The 14956-nt window shown below is 40.8% G+C and overlaps 1 protein-coding gene and 1 non-coding gene across 3 annotated transcripts in view; one reads left to right on the top strand and one right to left on the bottom strand.

Moving 5' to 3' along the window:
- The window catches only part of Tbck (TBC1 domain containing kinase), a 171570-nt gene that overhangs the window by 37195 nt on the left and 119419 nt on the right, over positions 1 to 14956 (bottom strand).
- On the top strand, positions 14728 to 14857 carry LOC120101311 (small nucleolar RNA SNORA17). The gene has a single exon (XR_015679422.1). It is a non-coding gene; the product is annotated as a small nucleolar RNA SNORA17 (small nucleolar RNA).

The raw sequence follows: 14956 nt of genomic DNA, 5'->3' as shown, positions 1-14956 counted from the left end.
AATCCCTGAAAGAATTCCAGGAAAACATAAATAAACAAGTAGAAGCCCATAGAGAGGAGACACAAAAATCCCTGAAAGAATTCCAGGAAAAATAAATAAACAAGTAGAAGCCCATAGAGAGGAGACACAAAAATCCCTGAAAGAATTCCAGGAAAACACAATCAAACAGTTGAAGGAATTAAAAATGGAAATAGAAGCAATCAAGAAAGAACACATGGAAACAACCCTGGATATAGAAAACCAAAAGAAGAGACAAGGAGCTGTAGATACAAGCTTCACCAACAGAATACAAGAGATGGAAGAGAGAATCTCAGGAGCAGAAGATTCCATAGAAATCATTGACTCAACTGTCAAAGATAATGTAAAGCGGAAAAAGCTACTGGTCCAAAACATACAGGAAATCCAGGACTCAATGAGAAGATCAAACCTAAGGATAATAGGTATAGAAGAGAGTGAAGACTCCCAGCTCAAAGGACCAGTAAATATCTTCAACAAAATCATAGAAGAAAACTTCCCTAACCTAAAAAAAGAGATACCCATAGACATACAAGAAGCCTACAGAACTCCAAATAGATTGGACCAGAAAAGAAACACCTCCCATCACATAATTGTCAAAACACCAAACGCACAAAATAAAGAAAGAATATTAAAAGCAGTAAGGGAAAAAGGTCAAGTAACATATAAAGGGAGACCTATCAGAATCACACCAGACTTCTCGCCAGAAACTATGTAGGCCAGAAGATCCTGGACTGATGTCATACAGACCCTAAGAGAACACAACTGCCAGCCCAGGTTACTGTATCCAGCAAAACTCTCAATAAACATTGATGGAGAAACCAAGATATTCCATGACAAAACCAAATTTACACAATATCTTTCTACAAATCCAGCACTACAAAGGATAATAAATGGTAAAGCCCAACATAAGGAGGCAAGCTATACCATAGAAGAAGCAAGAAACTAATCGTCTTGGCAACAAAACAAAGAGAATGAAAGCACACAAACATAACCTCACATCCAAATATGAATATAACGGGAAGCAATAATCACTATTCCTTAATATCTCTCAACATCAATGGCCACAACTCCCCAATAAAAAGAAATAGATTAACAAACTGGATACGCAACGAGGACCCTGCATTCTGCTGCCTACAGGAAACACACCTCAGAGACAAAGACAGACACTACCTCAGAGTGAAAGGCTGGAAAACAACTTTCCAAGCAAATGGTCAGAAGAAGCAAGCTGGAGTAGCCATTCTAATATCAAATAAAATCAATTTCCAACTAAAAGTCATCAAAAAAGATAAGGAAGGACACTTCATATTCATCAAAGGAAAAATCCACCAAGATGAACTCTCAATCCTAAATATCTATGCCCCAAATACAAGGGCACCTACATACGTAAAAGAAACCTTACTAAAGCTCAAAACACACATTGCACCTCACACAATAATAGTGGGAGATTTCAACACCCCACTCTCATCAATGGACAGATCATGGAAACAGAAATTAAACAGTGATGTCGACAGACTAAGAGAAGTCATGAGCCAAATGGACTTAACGGATATTTATAGAACATTCTATCCTAAAGCAAAAGGATATACCTTCTTCTCAGCTCCTCATGGTACTTTCTCCAAAATTGACCATATAATTGGTCAAAAAACGGGCCTCAACAGGTACAGAAAGATAGAAATAATCCCATGTGTGCTATTGGACCACCACGGCGTAAAACTGGTCTTCAATAACAATAAGGGAAGAATGCCCACATATACGTGGAAATTGAACAATGCTCTACTCAATGATAACCTGGTCAAGGAAGACATAAAGAAAGAAATTAAAAACTTTTTAGAATTTAATGAAAATGAAGATGCAACATACCCAAACTTATGGGACACAATGAAAGCTGTGCTAAGAGGAAAACTCATAGCGCTGAGTGCCTGCAGAAAGAAACAGGAAAGAGCATATGTCAGCAGCTTGACAGCACACCTAAAAGCTCTAGAACAAAAAGAAGCAAATACACCCAGGAGGAGTAGAAGGCAGGAAATAATCAAACTCAGAGCTGAAATCAACCAAGTAGAAACAAAAAGGACCATAGAAAGAATCAACAGAACCAAAAGTTGGTTCTTTGAGAAAATCAACAAGATAGATAAACCCTTAGCCAGACTAACGAGAGGACACAGAGAGTGCGTCCAAATTCACAAAATCAGAAATGAAAAGGGAGACATAACTACAGATGCAGAGGAAATTCAAAAAATCATTAGATCTTAGTATAAAAACCTATATTCAACAAAACTTGAAAATCTTCAGGATATGGACAATTTCCTAGATAGATACCAGGTATCGAAGTTAAATCAGGAACAGATAAACCAGTTAAACAACCCCATAACTCCTAAGGAAATAGAAGCAGTCATTAAAGGTCTCCCAACCAAAAAGAGCCCAGGTCCAGACGGGTTTAGTGCAGAATTCTATCAGACCTTCATAGAAGACCTCGTACCAATATTATCCAAACTATTCCACAAAATTCAAACAGATGGATCACTACCGAATACCTTCTATGAAGCCACAATTACTCTTATACCTAAACCACACAAAGACACAACAAAGAAAGAGAACTTCAGACCAATTTCCCTTATGAATATCGACGCAAAAATACTCAATAAAATTCTGGCAAACCGAATTCAAGAGCACATCAAAACAATCATCCACCATGATCAAGTAGGCTTCATCCCAGGCATGCAGGGATGGTTTAATATACGGAAAACCATCAACGTGATCCATTATATAAACAAACTGAAAGAACAGAACCACATGACCATTTCATTAGATGCTGAGAAAGCATTTGACAAAATTCAACACCCCTTCATGATAAAAGTCCTGGAAAGAATAGGTATTCAAGGCCCATACCTAAACATAGTAAAAGCCATATACAGCAAACCAGTTGCTAACATTAAACTAAATGGAGAGAAACTTGAAGCAATCCCACTAAAATCAGGGACCAGACAAGGCTGCCCACTCTCTCCCTACTTATTCAATATAGTTCTTGAAGTTCTAGCCAGAGCAATCAGACAACAAAAGGAGATCAAGGGGATACAGATCGGAAAAGAAGAGGTCAAAATATCACTATTTGCAGATGACATGATAGTATATTTAAGTGATCCCAAAAGTTCCACCAGAGAACTACTAAAGCTGATAAACAACTTCAGCAAAGTGGCTGGGTATAAAATTAACTCAAATAAATCAGTTGCCTTCCTCTATACAAAAGAAAAACAAGCCGAGAAAGAAATTAGGGAAACGACACCCTTCATAATAGACCCAAATAATATAAAGTACCTCGGTGTGACTTTAACCAAGCAAGTAAAAGATCTGTACAATAAGAACTTCAAGACACTGAGGAAAGAAATTGAAGAAGACCTCAGAAGATGGAAAGATCTCCCATGCTCATGGATTGGCAGGATTAATATAGTAAAAATGGCCATTTTACCAAAAGCAATCTACAGATTCAATGCAATCCCCATCAAAATACCAATCCAATTCTTCAAAGAGTTAGACAGAACAATTTGCAAATTCGTCTGGAATAACAAAAAACCCAGGATAGCTAAAGCTATCCTCAACAATAAAAGGACTTCAGGGGGAATCACTATCCCTGAACTCAAGCAGTATTACAGAGCAATAGTGATAAAAACTGCATGGTATTGGTACAGAGACAGACAGACAGACCAATGGAATAGAATTGAAGACCCAGAAATGAACCCACACACCTATGGTCACTTGATTTTTGACAAAGGAGCCAAAACCATCCAATGGAAAAAAGATAGCATTTTCAGCAAATGGTGCTGGTTCAACTGGAGGGCAACATGTAGAAGAATGCAGATCGATCCATCCTTGTCACCCTGTACAAAGCTTAAGTCCAAGTGGATCAAGGACCTCCACATCAAACCAGACACACTCAAACTAATAGAAGAAAAACTAGGGAAGCATCTGGAACACATGGGCACTGGAAAAAATTTCCTGAACAAAACACCAATGGCTTATGCTCTAAGATCAAGAATCGACAAATGGGATCTCATAAAACTGCAAAGCTTCTGTAAGGCAAAGGACACTGTGGTTAGGACAAAACGGCAACGAACAGATTGGGAAAAGATCTTTACCAATCCTACAACAGATAGAGGCCTTATATCCAAAATATACAAAGAACTCAAGAAGTTAGACCGCAGGGAAACAAATAACCCTATTAAAAAATGGGGTTCAGAGCTAAACAAAGAATTCACAGCTGAGGAATGCCGAATGGCTGAGAAACACCTAAAGAAATGTTCAACATCTTTAGTCATAACGGAAATGCAAATCAAAACAACCCTGAGATTTCACCTCACACCAGTGAGAATGGCTAAGATCAAAAACTCAGGTGACAGCAGATGCTGGCGAGGATGTGGAGAAAGAGGAACACTCCTCCATTGTTGGTGGGATTGCAGAATGGTAAAACCATTCTGGAAATCAGTCTGGAGGTTCCTCAGAAAATTGGACATTGAACTGCCTGAGGATCCAGCTATACCTCTCTTGGGCATATACCCAAAAGATGCCCCAACATATAAAAAAGACACGTGCTCCACTATGTTCATCGCAGCCTTATTTATAATAGCCAGAAGCTGGAAAGAACCCAGATGCCCTTCAACAGAGGAATGGATACAGAAAATGTGGTACATCTACACAATGGAATATTACTCAGCTATCAAAAACAAGGAGTTTATGAAATTCGTAGGCAAATGGTTGGAACTGGAAAATATCATTCTGAGTGAGCTAGCCCAATCACAGAAAGAGATACATGGTATGCACTCATTGATAAGTGGCTATTAGCCCAAATGCTTGAATTACCCTAGATCCCTAGAACAAATGAAACTCAAGATGGATGATCAAAATGTGAATGCTTCACTCCTTCTTTAAATGAGGAAAAAGAATACCCTTTGCAGGGAAGGGAGAGGCAAAGATTAAAACAGAGACTGAAGGAACACCCATTCAGAGCCTGCCCCACATGTGGCCCATACATATACAGCCATCCAATTAGACAAGATGGATGAAGCAAAGAAGAGCCGGATGTAGATCGCTCCTGAGAGACACAGCCAGAATACAGCAAATACAGAGGCGAATGCCAGCAGCAAACCACTGAACTGAGAATAGGTCCCCCGTTGAAGGAATCAGAGAAAGAACTGGAAGAGCTTGAAGGGGCTCGAGACCCCAAAAGTACAACAATGTGAAGCAACCAGAGCTTCCAGGGACTAAGCCACTACCTAAATACTATACATGGACTGACCCTGGACTCTGACCCCATAGGTAGCAATGAATATCGTAGTAAGAGCACCAGTGGAAGGGGAAGCCCTGGGTCCTGCTAAGACTGAACCCCCAGTGAACTAGACTATGGGGGGAGGGCGGCAATGGGGGGAGGGTTGGGAGGGGAACACCCATAAGGAAGGGGAGGGGGGAGAGGGATGTTTGCCCGGAAACTGGGAAAGGGAATAACACTTGAAATGTATATAAGAAATACTCAAGTTAATAAAAAAAAAAAAGAAAAAAAATTATTTCTCCATTATTACAGAAAAAAAAAAAGAAAACATGTATAAAAAATATTTATTTTGGCAGGCATCGTTACATACTGCAGAGACAACCCTGAATTTTGCAGTACTAAAAGGAGAGTTGAAATGTTTTTTAAAAAAATGTCCACCAGTTCTCCTTTTTCTCCATGTCATTCCTAAGATGACTTCAAGTGCTCAGTATTTCACGTGCGTGGGGAAGGAAGGACAGCCTTTTGCAGCAGACACAGACATAAACTATCATGTTCAAGCTTTAAGAGAAAAGCCATTTTAAACTCTGACTCTAAAAAGCCCCATCATCTACAAAGACATTTTTCTGTACATTTAAGGCACTAGATTGCTCCAGTAGCACTTTTAAAGTTTATCTGTCTTATTTTTAGAGGACTGGAGGTTCCTGAGAGCCAGGAAGAGCATCCTCTGAGATAGCTGCTAGGCTCTGGAGGCTGCATAATGCGTTTTTCACACGGGAGAGGTTTTGTTCCCCTAAATAGAGGAGAGATAATGAATGTGGGTATGAAATATAGAGAGGAGAGAGAGAATTCTTTTCAGTGATTGAGGATTTTATGCTAAAATTTTCACAGATGTGCTCTATAAAGGCTGAATGCAGGCTGAATTTCCTCAAGGACAGCAATTTTCCCTTTAATTTACACTATCAGCCTGGGGATATTTCATCTGGGCCTCAGTTTTATGATGAATAATTGAAGAAAGAAGCCTAAATGACACTATTATTTATTTTAACTTCAGTGTTCTGTGACTTCATTTCTGATAAGCAGCAATACATGTCCAAACTCCCGCTCCCTTCCTTGGACAGAAGCGAGTAACTTGTTTAGTACTCTGTTATTTGATGTTTACTTAAAAAGACTCCGATCACTGTAGACCTCCTTGTACGTGGCACACAGACAGACACACAGACAGACCCGTGAGAACTTAGCACCAAACCAAGTCCAAGTCACCCCCACCCAGTTAAGGCTGTTTCCGTGAGGATGGACAGGATGCAGGTGGTAGTAAGAAAGAACGTAAGTCAGTGTGGGTGGGTGGGGCACTGAGACAGGGGCAAGGGCAGTGTGGGCAGGACGGGTGCTGCTTTACTTCTTACTTGTGAGGAAGTCTCTGGAGTAATTTTCTTTTCTTTTTTTAAAATATGGATTGCTTCACGAATTTGGAAGTAATTTTCGAATCAAGCAGAACCTGATACCTGAAAAGCAGAACCCTAAGAGGATGAGGCTCTCGAGGCCGAACGTCTGACATCCTGGAGGGGGTACTTACTGCTGCTGCTCTGCAGAGCCTGTTTCCTGTGGCAGCCTCAGAATGATCTTCAGACGAAGACAGTGATTTGGGGCCAAGTAAGTGAATCAGAGCTATAGTCTTACCTCCAACTTAGCCCTCCAAGGCACACTTGTTACTTGAGTTGGGCTTCTGAGCTCACTAGGCCTCCCTCTTACCCTTCCCTTGTATGTTGGAGTGCTTAGCAGCAACATACTTGTTAAGCTGTTACTCGCTACTCAGAATCTTTCATCACTACATAACCAAAGCTATCAAATAAATGGCCCAAAGAGTCTCTGATTAGAAGCTTTGGCACATGCTTGAGAGAAAGTCTGTAGCTCTACCTATCCATTCTTATGACCACAAGAACAAGCAGCCGAGGTCAATATTTTATCGCCTTATTATTAATATTATTATTAATATTACTTTCTGATGAAATATTTGCTGGCTAGTTTTTTGCCATCTGGGAAGAAGGAACTTCACTTGAGAAAATGCTTCTGTCAGATTGGTCTCTAGGCAATCTGTGGGCATCTTCCTGGCTAACACTAGATGTGTGAGGGCTCATCCCCTGTGGGTGGTAGTACCGCTGAGTTGATGGTCCTGGTCCTTGTTTGTGTAAGACAGCAGACTGAATACATCATGGGGAGCAAGCCAGTAAGCAGAGTCCCTTCATGGTCTCCACTACGTAGGGTTCTTGCCTCCAGGGCTTGTGCTGACTCCTCTTGAGGATGGACTGTGGTCTTTATCACAACAATGGAAAGTAAACTAGGACACATTTATTTACTGCCACAGCAGCCAACCATTACATCAAGTGAAAAAGACTCAAACATTTCAGCAGAGGACAGAAAGCAAAGGAGGACACTCAGCTGTTTTTAATAACTAATTGCTTATTTGAATGCACTATAAATCAAGCCAGATAATTCTCATCGGAGTTTGGGTATCAAAGTCCATAATGTATTTAGCTGTAAGTATTTCTAACTTTTTTCAAATATGCGAAGGTATTTCAATTTTGATGAGATCAACAAGGCTATTCATGTCACAGTCAACCCTAAAACCAGAGACCATGAATAACACGTACCTTGAATTTATAGCATAACAATGCATATTATGGAATGGAGCTGACGAATCTGAACACTGCCTTTCAATTACGTTAAATTAGCTTTCATGTTTCATATTTTCTTATTGAAGATAAAAGAATCTCAGAAGTAATTTTACAATTCATTTAATCTCTGAATTACAAATTGAGAATAAACAAATACGATATTTTAGAAGAAAAATAGAAGTGAAGCCAGGATGGTGAAACAGAGGTGCTTGGTGTGGAACAAAGGACAATCTGTACTTGGAGGAGGGGGGCGCAGTACACCAGACAGACTCAGAAAGGTAGCCCAGGTAACACGCTGAGCCATCCCCCTGCTGAGGCGTCCTCCTGGTATGCAGGAAGCTGCAGCATCCACTGTCAGCACCTGATCAGTCCCAGCATGGACCCCACAGCATTAGAGCACTTAAACCTAGGATGGGGGGCTGGCTGGTCGGAGGGACGTCTCTGTTCCAAAGAAGGAGTCTTCTACAATGGCGCTACCTGATGTCACCTTGCCTGAACCGACCGGCAGCTTTCGCCAGTGGGTCACACTGGACTAAGGACGGCCATCATGGCATCGTGCAGTTTCAGCATAAGAGGATGCCTCTACCACACGTCCAAGTCCAACATGAGCTGGAGCTGCAGTATGAGGAAGGTGTCTTTCATAGCTCATGACTGTAGCTCCTAAGGCGAAACCCCAGCCTCCCCCACACCTGCCACATCAGAGCTGGGAGCGATGCAGCTCTATTCTGAAGCCATGGCTGCCAGAGGCCCAGTCAGGCCTTGGCACCATCAGAGTCCACCCAGTGGGGAACAGGAAAGCTTTCTGTCCTAGTTTACAGCCTGAAGATTAAACCTATGACAGCGACTTAACTCAAGATTGTCCTTCAGAATAAGGGGAAGATCCCTTTTATCTACAGCAGATCCAGGACTGCACGAACAAATACCACAAATCTCATTCTTTCTGAAAATTTCCCCGTGAGACCTGGTGATATTTCCAGCAGATACAATAGCTACAAGCCCCATTACCACTTGGGTAATACCAACCCACAAAAAATAGAAAATCTCCTTCAGATCCAAGGAACATGGAGACCAGTGCCACAAACTCAAATGTTCTATGTCTTCTCTTCCACAGAACACAGAATTGAGACCATTTGTGCTGATCTCTTCGGATCTGGTGAAAGCATCAACTATGGCTCTCATCTCTATGGGACCAGTTTACAGTTCTGAGACCAAGCACCAAATGGGGTCTGCCCCACAGGACCTAAGGAACATATAGTTTGGGTTCCACAGTGTTGAGTGAAAGGTTACTACTACCACAGAACTCAGCCTGACCTGTACTCATCCCAGAGGTCAGAGAGAACGTTCTACACTAGCCTCTAAGGACATGGTTCTAAGGAGTGGTTGCTGATGTCAGAGGCCCAGGTACCTCCTACATTTATCCTGAAGGTCCTGTAGAATGTCTTCACTTTCTATAGGTCAGGAAGTATGATAGATATTATTAGAAACCATAGCATTACTCTTTTTGCACTGAGGGACAGTTCTCTTCATATTCTGCATCACCAACTACAAATACACCACAAGCCCTAATGCCACCAGGACACAAGTATGTGTAGCCATTGGACATGTCACTTTGCTTATGTCCACTGAAAACTCATGAGAATTTTGGGATCTACTGCATTCTAGACCCTGTGGACAACACAGCTGAAGAAATTGAGCTGGTGAGCTGCCTATAACTAAACCCAATGCATCTACCAATGATCTATCTACCTATGATTGATAGATCTCATGCACCAATGATCTATCTACCTATGGCAGATTCCATATAAACAAAACTATAAAATCCACAAAAGCTACTCTGTAAAATAGTCAGAGTAAGTAAACATTACACCAAATATGTAGACATTAATATAGGGAAAAAGCGTCAGAGGAAACATAATGCTGTTAATGAAAACAACCCTTCAGAAAAAGATCTCAGAGGAAAAGTTAAGAGATGCCTTAAAGCAACTCTTTAAAGCAACGATTTGAACTTAATGACATGCAAAACAAAAAACATGAATGATACCAAGAAATGAGAAAAACGATTTAAGTTACAAGTGAGAAATTCACCAAAGAGACAGAACTTGTAACAACAAAAAACAAAGACCTATCTTGGAACTAAATCCCTCAATAAATAAAGTAAAAATATAATCATTCCCACAAAAGACTGCAAAAAGTGGAAGAGTTTATGATATGGAGGGCATATCATTGAGTTATTCTCAGACGTGGCAGTGGTCAGGTAGGAAAAGGAGGGGAATTTAAAGAACAGAGAGTGCAAAATCTATGGAGTACTACCGAATGGACACCTTCCACACTACAGGACTCCAGGAGACGGAAAGGAGGTGCCCTGAGAACAGCATTCAGTGATTTCTCACTAATCCAAACATACAGGGATGACTACAAAGAATCCAAAGATCATCTGGAAGCAACCGACATGAAGCTTTCCTTCTTTCTGCTTTCCTTCCGTCACATGCGAATGTGGTCCCCTGTCAGAGGGTAAGCGCAGGCGTTGGTCCTCGCCTTCCACCTTGTTTCAGACAGGGTCTCTTATTTTTTTCACGGTGTCCACCTGGCCAGCTGGCTAGTGAGTCTCTGGGGGTTCTCCTGTCTCTGCCCCCTGTCCCCCTGTGTATAAATCTTTTACTAGGAAAAATAGGACACTTTTCTTCTCACCCAACAGCAACAGGACACATTTCCTCCCTCTTATCAACACATGGAACAATGTTTATGGTGGATCATATGCTAGTCCAAACACCAAGTGTAATGGCCACTTTTAATTTTTACATTGGATTAAAAACCATCTAAGGCATTAGTCAAACACATTTCTGGGTTTGTTGGTAAGGAAGCTCCACTGAAGGTTTGCTTACGAAGGTGCTAACCTAGTATAGAGATCGGTCGATGAGTCATAATATGATGACATTACTGGGATGTGGTGAGGTCAGGAGGTTGGGACCAGATAGAGGAAGTGGGCCACTGTGACCTTGTTAATGAAGACAATATGTTGTCCTGGCCTTTTCTTATACAGCCCCTTCTTTTCTTTTATTCAGCCGTGAGTAAACAGGTCCCTAGTATACACTTCCACTGTCATTACATTCTGCTTAAGCATATGGGTCAAGAAACCAATAAAGCCAGGAACCAAATAAGTACTTCTACCCTTAAGATGTACTGTCAGGCATTTTTGTCACATTCTCATGTAAGAAAACCTCTCTCTCTCTCTCTCTCTCTCTCTCTCTCTCTCTCTCTCTCTCTCTCACACACACACACACACACACACACAGGCTTTTTCAAAAGACAGGGTTCTTTTTATAGCCCTGGCTGTCTGGCTGTACTGGAACTTACTCTGTAGACCAGGCTGGCCTCCAATTCACAGAGATCTACATGCCTTTGCCTCCTGAGTACTAGGATTAAAGGTGCGTGCCACCACTGCTCAGCTAAATCTTAGTAAACATTTAAAAATGAAATTACAGAGATGTCCACTGGTCCTGACTGCTCTTCCAGAGGTCCTCAGTTCAATTCCCAGCAACCACATGGTGGCTCACAACCATCTGTAATGGGATCCAATGCCCTTTTCAGGTGCGTCTGAAGACAGTAACAGTGTACTTATATAAATAAAATAAATGTCTTTAAAACAAAACAAAACAAACTGAAATAATGTTATGTTCTCACATAAAAGAGAAGCACAGATTGGCCACAGTATTAAGTATACACATAGATGAAAATTCAGAACACACTCCTGAAGGATCAATGGCTAACTGAAGAAATAAAAAAGGAAATACAAAATGCTCTAAGCAAACGAAAATGAGCCCCATGTACCAAAATGTTTGACGTCTGGGCAAAGAGGTGCTTTGCAGAGAAGCGTGCAGTAGCACACAGGCAAATCAGGATGGAAAGCGGCTTCAGGTGACTCTGCAGCACGCTGTGACAATCCGAGTGAGAACAAGAAAATCCAAAAGTAGAGACGGGGCTGACAACCAGAACGGAAAATTTAAAAAGTAAAATCAATCAAAGCAGCTTGTGGTTGTTTTTGTAAAACAGGCCTTGCCTTTGCAGCCCAGGTGACCCAGATCTTCCTGTCTGTCTCCACAGCAGGGAGATGACAGACATGGGCCACCATGCCCTGTGACCAGCATGCTGAGTGAAAGAACTGGGGGTTTGAAAAGGTAAGGAGACCAACTAAAGGTTCTGCTAGAATAAAGGAGACCAACTAAAGGTTCTGCTAGAGTAACAAGGAGAGCAACTAAAGGTTCTGCTAGAGTAAGGAGACCAACTAAAGGTTCTGCTAGAGTAACAAGGAGAGCACGAAGACTCACAGGGAAACAAGGGTTTTCACAGCACAGAAGCGCAAAGGACCCTGAGAGCCCACATTAGATACCAACAGTGTGGAAAGCCTACAAGAAGTGGATACACTTCCAAATACACACATCAATTTGGAAATCTAATATGCAAATAATGAACAGCAACACTGAAACAATAATTAAAATCTCCCATCTGAGAAAAGCCTCAAGAACATGAAAGCTCTGTGGCTGAATTACACAAAATATTTACATGACTTATTCGAATTCCTCTTAAATTTCTTCTCTAACTGAAATGGGAAGAACTCTGCCAAATTCTTCTTCTGGAGCCAGCGCTACCTTAGTATGAGAATCGTACAAAGATCCCACAAAGGAACACTACAAACACACACCCGCATGACTATAAACGCCAATGTTCTCTACAAAACAGTAGCAAACAAATTCGGCATCACATTAAGAAGACCAAAGACCAGGGTCCCGGGTGACTCATCCTGGGGATGACATAATGGTTCAAAAATAAATCAGCCAATGTGACTCACTACCTCTCAGAATGGAGGAATCACCTCAACAGATATAGAAAGGGCACTCAATGAGATCCAACATTCCTTTACAATAAAATCTGTCACTGAGGCTTGGTGGCACATAACGTAATCTAACACTCCGGAGGCAGAGTGGGTAGATCTCCAAGTCTGAGATCAGTCTGATCTACAGAGCGAGTTTCAGGCCAACCACTTATATTGAAATCTTGCCTCAAAAACCAAAGAAAAAAAAGCATAACACTGTCAAGAAATTAGGACAGAATCTTCAAACAGTAAAGGTTATAGATAAAATAAATTAAAAAAGATGATAAAAAGACAAAAAGAGAATGACATGCAGTGCCCATGATGCCCCATGTTTAAGGATCAGAACACTTACTATTGTTCAGAAATGATGTTAGTATTCCATTGTTTAATGCAATTCTCATCAAAATACTGATAACTTTTCTCACAGAACTACAAAAAGCCCTAATATTTATGTGGAAGCAGGAAAGACCACGATAAGCCATAAAAATCGAGGATGTGGAAAAAAGTATCAAAATATTTTACTTTAAAACATATTACAAAGTTATTATAACTAAACTGTGGTACTATTATACTACACACACACACACACACACACACACACAGAGAGAGAGAGAGAGAGAGAGAGAGAGAGAGAGAGAGAGAGAGAGAGAAACAGAATAAAAATTTAAATTAATTTAAGATTATATTGCCAAATATTTTTTACAAAGACACCAGTATCCAGTAAAGAGAAGATGGTCTATCAAATAAAAGTCCAGTCTCACAATGATTAGGGAAAAACAAATGAAAAGCTTGAGAAAGTGGTGGCACAAGCCTGTATTCTCAGCACTGGAGAGGGAGGCAGGCAGGCTGTGAGTTCAAGAGTACTTCAAGAGTACAAGAGTACATGGTGAACTTCTATCTTCCTCAAACAACAATGACAACAGACCACTAAGATATAGCATCCAATCCCAATTAGAAAGGCTGTTATCAAAAAGACAAAAATAGCAAATGATGACACAGATGGGGACAAAGGGCTGTGGGAGTGTAAATTGTATGACATTATGGAATACCATATAGTATTCCTCGGAAAACTAAAATAGATGTGCTCTAGTGATATAGTGATTTTACCACCGGGAACACATGCAAAGGAGACAAAACCTTTATACCAAAAAGACGAATGCGTTTCTGTGTTCACATAACTAGGATGTGGAGTCTATCTAAATGCTCTGGGTAGATGGGTCAGCAAAGAAAGCGTGTATATAACCACGACAGCATGACCCAACCATAGAGTATGAAACCGCCATTTGGGGTAACATGGACAGAACTAGTTTCATTACGCTAAGAGAGGAAGTCAGACACAGAGAATCCGATACCACATGTTGTCATTTCTGTAAACTTGTAAGTCAGTGTCATGAGAAATGGAATGGGACTGTGGTCACTGGAGACTTGGAAAGGCCCGAGAGGAAGTGAATCAAAAATTCTGTAAAGAGATACTAAACCCCAGCCGGGGAGGACGAATTAGTTCTGGGTTCTCTATTACATATACAGAAGGGCAAGTATAGGTTCAAATGATCAGAGACGCATTTCAACATGACCAGAAGAGTACGAAATTCCAACATATGAAGATGATTAGTGTTTGAGGGGATGGAAATTCTTATTACCCTGATTGCATTACTATATATTATATACATGTATTTAATTACTAAATGTACTACATAAACACACTACAAACACTGTCCCAATAAAGAGAACACTCAAACTATTTTATATGCAAAAGTATACCAAACAGAACAGAAATTCTAATGAAAACAGTCAGTTATTATGTGTAGGTGATTACTATAGTACTTACATTGGTATAGTTAACTTTAAAACTGTTAATCTAAAGATCTTCATATATCTCTTCTGGTGTAATATAGCTTAAAATGTGACAATAAGTCCGTAGAGGTGCTGCAGGTAAGGCCGCCATGTCACTGTGCATCAGTAGATGGTAGAGAAGAGAGAGGCTATGTCTACACTCAGTGTTCTGACCTATGAACATCTGAATGATTGTAGCCTAACATTCCCTGAAAAAAGAGAGCCTGAGACGACCACCAGTCTGGCACCTGGAGGCCGAGACTGGGAGCTAGCCTGAGACAACTATCATCAGCCCAGCACAGCACA

The sequence above is a fragment of the Rattus norvegicus genome, chromosome 2 (assembly GCF_021556685.1).
Source record: "Rattus norvegicus strain SHRSP/BbbUtx chromosome 2, alternate assembly SHRSP_T2T, whole genome shotgun sequence".
In the NCBI taxonomy this organism is placed as follows: Eukaryota; Metazoa; Chordata; class Mammalia; order Rodentia; family Muridae; genus Rattus; species Rattus norvegicus.
Note: the sequence above shows the minus strand (reverse complement) of the source record. Positions and strands in the feature narration are given on the sequence as shown.